Raw genomic sequence first — 4,812 nt, 5'->3', positions numbered from 1 at the left:
TCCTTACAGGGGAATATTGGCCATCTCTGCATGGCACTTCTTCAACTGGGAAACGTGAAACACATCATGAGCTCCTGACAGTCCTTCAGGTGACTCCAGCTTGTTGGCCACTTCTCCCATACGCTCCAAAACTCGGTATGGTCCTACAAATCTCGGGGCTAACTTTCCCTTAACTCCAAATAGTTTAACTCCTCGCAGAGGGGACACACGAAGACATGCTTTGTCTCCAATTTCATAGACTACCTCCTTTACATCCAATAATACTCCATACCCTCATATTCTTGGGGTATCCAACATATCGAGATAAAACTCATACTTATTTTGTTCGAAATCCACTTCGTGGAATATCATTACCTTTTCCAAGGGTCAAGTTTCCTCACAGGGTACTACCACCTTTAAAATGCTCAATCTTCCATAGACCATATTTCTCATATCCTCGAAAATGGTCAAAATCTTTCTTCATAGAGTAACAACTCATAAAATCCAAATCAATACCAATGATGCTAACTTTATTGATTCTCATTTATTACAATCTCCTGCATTCCAGTACATGCCTCAACCCGACACCTCACTAATAAAAGAAATGTCCACACTACTACTACTATATTTCTCGTTGCACTCAACTATTTATCACAAGTCTCCGTCTCCTTGGGGCATTCTCTGGCAAAGTGCCCTGCTTCATCACAACGGAAACATATTACTTCTGACATATCTCGGGGTTTCCTTATGATTATATAGCCTCCTGGGGTCCTCATCTTCCCTTTTGGGGAATCATTGTGGTAGTGTCCTGAATTTTTGCACCTGAAACATGTGATATGACTCAGGTCTCTCTTTGTAGAAATTGGGTTGTTCCTGGGATCCAATCTACTTCTCTTCCTGGACTTTTCCGTTCCAATCAGGGCTTCTATTTCCTGTGGGTCATACTCTACTTCCTCTGTCGGGAATTCTACTAAATCCCCATTCAGACAATTTTGGGAGATGTGTCCTTGTTCTCCACATGAATAGCATGACTTGGTGCAGGGTTTAATTGGTTCTTCTTTGGGTGTGTCCTCCACCTCTTCCTTCATCACAGATTCCTCTAAAATTCCCATGAGGGCTCTTTTCATTGCTTCTTTCTTCTGCTGGATGGTCCTTTGTACCATGGGGTAGATGTGACTCTGAGCAGGGTAGTGGGTAGTCCCTTCACACAAGAAACAAGTGATCTGCCTAGTTGGGCATTCTTCAGCTGGGTGACTTCCTTCACAATTAGGGCATTCATCCTTGTGTTCCTTATGGTTGTGTCCTATTTCTCCACAAGGCTTGTATGCACAAGGTTTCTTCATATCCTTTCCATAAGGCTCAAATTTCTGGGACACAAGACGAGATCTTTGTAGAGTCCACTTAAATTCTTTCCAAGTGGTTACTCCTTGCCATCCATTGATGGTTTGGTACAACCTCCACCAAGTAGCAGCACCTCTTTCAAAACATTGAAGAGCATGCCGGGTCATATCCTTTCCGACTATAGGGTTATTCTTCATGTGATCCTCCATGTTCTGAATCCATCGGTCCGTCTCCAATTGACTCATTGGTCCAGAAAATACAAGCTCATCTCCATTCATCCTCTATTGGGTCCATGGGTTTGGGGTGAGATAAGAGAGATAGAGAGAGATACACACAATACAAACAATAGTTTTGAAGAGATAGGTTTTTATCGTGGCTGTCAGAAAAACATCAAACAAATGACAGCTCACCAACGTCACATCTAACGTAAGTGTATAACAGGGGTTTGGTCTTCTAAAGGTCAATAAATCTTCAAAGTCGCCAAACTCTTTGATTCTTGTTCATGTCTCCGATGGCTTCTTCCGATCGTGCTTGTCCTTCTTAAGTTCTTTTGCCAGACCCTCTCTGTTGACGTGAAGTCTCTCGTGGCGTCCTTTAATAATTGCGTTCCAAACTTCTGGGTCTCAACATCCTTGGCATGAACCATGGTACTACTGTCCTTCAGTTCCTGATGAGTCTCCGTTATCTCGAGGTTTTTGCTTTCCCAGCTTGGCTAACTTCGGTTTCTGGGTTCTGAGTTCTTCACGAAACACTTCTTTGTCGAATACAGCTTCCTGCAGGTCCATCCTAAACTTCTTGATGTAATACTCCAGATGCTGGTGATACACCAGTCTAAAGTTAAAACTTCATCTTGCTGATAGGTGCTCCATCAGTCTTCTACCATCCAATCCTTCCATGCATATGCTTACTTAACTTGGCACGGTGACAATAGCATAAGCGGACGATAACATCATGGATAGCCGTGTTTATGCCCATGTTACTGCCATGAGCTTTCATTCCATAACTGATATCTCCTGTCTTTGGGTTTTCTTAACAAAAACTTTGAGTTTCTAACTCTCCATGTTTCGGTTATTCTCCGATACACCTTGATCTCGGGCATTGACGGCTTCCATAGTCTGCCAAGTTCCATAAGGGTAACCTTCCTAGGGCATACACATCTGGCAATTCTTCAGAGCCTTCAAATTCTCCCAGTCTTCGGAGTCTTCAACCGTTGTAGTTTCCATCATAATGCACGGTAAAATCCTCTTCATTCCGAATGGTCTTAGTTGTCCGATATCCTGTACTTCTTGAAGTGGTCTTATCCGTCGAATCTTTGAGTGGTCCAAAAGGAAAAAGGGTATGGTCTCACTTAAAGGGAATATTTGAATAGGCTCAGAAAAGGAGAGAGGTACAAGATCTTTTCGAAAAGGAAAGTTTTAGGGAAAATCCTTCCTATGGGCTTGCCAGTTTCTAGGGTCAGGTCCTACAGTCAACATGTGCTCTGATACCATCTTGTAGCGACCCGACCCGAATGGATCAAGTCTCTGTGCTTAAGTGTCATCCCTGGATCGGTATGCTGACACACACAGTACTCGAGGATTTATAACAGAGGTAAATCACATGTATAAAGTAACGTAAATACTATTACCTCAGTCCACAAAGCGGAAGTAACAAGGTTGTGGATTCCCATCAACACCAACGGCAAAGTTGAGTGTAGAAATCGTAACCCTAACGTATCACTTACTCGTCGTAAGATATCCTGCAACATGAAACGTTGCAGCCCGAAAACGGGTCAGCACATGGAATATGCTGGCAATGTAACACATAGAGAGTAATGAACATAATAATGCTATACCACATGCATATATGGCTGGTAGAAAAGCTCTATGGTTATAATGTTTTTGCGAAAAGCCAATTTTTCCCTACTGCAAAGGAATAAATTTTATTTAACTATCATGGTGGTTGTGAAACATTGAGATGGTTGACAGCATCTCAATCCCAATTAAGTATCATCATTAACCCAACAAGATTAATTAAAGTAACATGATGAGATCAACGGGATAATCCAAGAACTAGATACTCAAGATGTCCATAACCGGGGACACGGCTAACCATGATTAGTTTATACACTCTGCAGAGGTTTGTGCACTTTTCCCACAAGACTCGATCTCCTCCGTTAGATTTCTCGCACTACATGGTGTTTGAGAAACGGATGACCGAGACATAGTCTTTCAGAAGCGTTTGCACCTTATGATGTGATAGACCGTACCACCTACATCCCCTACATCTGCTAGTCTACCACTGTAAGAGTTCACACAACTTAATCAACTATGCTAGAGCCCATAATAGCTTGCGGCTGCACACGGAAGTTTCTAGCATGAATAATCTTATGATCCCTTTGAACCTGGGTGGCGGTCCGAAAGAAAAACAGGCAATCCTGGAATATCCAGGTACCTCAATCCACCCAGATGTGAGTTTTAGTTGCCACCTTAAGTAAACCATTAATTAACAATCTCACATCTGTCGTGAATATCTCTCAAACCCAATCCACGTCTACAAGCATAGCATAGCAATATAGGCAACGTAGAAGTAACTCCCAAGGGTTTGATAATGAAACAGGTGATAGGTACTACCTCATCTACTTCCCAATTCCCACAGTTTAATTAGATCCTAACCATGCAATGTTTGAGGGTTGATCTAATGCAATAAAACTGGGTAGTAAAACGGGTATGATCAAAGTGTTACTTGCCTGCAATGTTGATGAAGATGATTCGCACTCAAAACTCTTGATAGATCTACTCGTCACACTCCGTCAATCTATCGTAAGCAAGCAATAGTAACCACACATAAGCAATCACTCAAAAGATCAGAAAGAACGAAGAAGACAGTTCAGAAAACATCAAAACAAAGCAAAAAACTCTTGCAACATAAAACAATTTCTAACAGTACCAAAATTATGTGAATTTGGCCTTATCAGAAAGTTTAGGTTGAGGGCTTCGAATTGCAAAAAGAATCAACTCAAACGGAGTTATAAAACTCAAGTTATGATCAAAAGAAGTTTGAATTCAAATCTGTTCTAAATCAAATTTTAAAACTTTCAAAAACATGTTTGAGTTGGATTACTGGATAGAGGAGATCATAACGAAGAAGTGGGCGTTGGTTTCGTTGAATTCCGACTAACGAGCTAAAAGTTGTGATCGATTGAAAAACAGGGGCCAAACTATAAAGAAATTAATTAGGGATAGGTCCCTGACTAAAACTAACAGAAAAAGAAAATCTAAAATAATGAACGTTCGTTTATAGGATCTAAACAGTGGACGTTCGCTGTTTAATAAAACCTAAGAAAAACAGATCTAGCCTTAGTTTTTTTTTAACGAACTTGAAAGAAAAACCGGATTGGACCGGCGGTTTATACCGGTTCAGCAGTGGTTCGGCGCCGGCGTGGAAATTCCGGCGAGGCGGGGCAGTGGCGACGGCGAGCTCCGGCGTGGCGCGGCGAATCGGGCGGGGTGT

This window comes from Triticum aestivum, chromosome 6D, assembly GCF_018294505.1.
Source record: "Triticum aestivum cultivar Chinese Spring chromosome 6D, IWGSC CS RefSeq v2.1, whole genome shotgun sequence".
NCBI classification, from domain to species: domain Eukaryota; kingdom Viridiplantae; phylum Streptophyta; class Magnoliopsida; order Poales; family Poaceae; genus Triticum; species Triticum aestivum.
Note: the sequence above shows the minus strand (reverse complement) of the source record.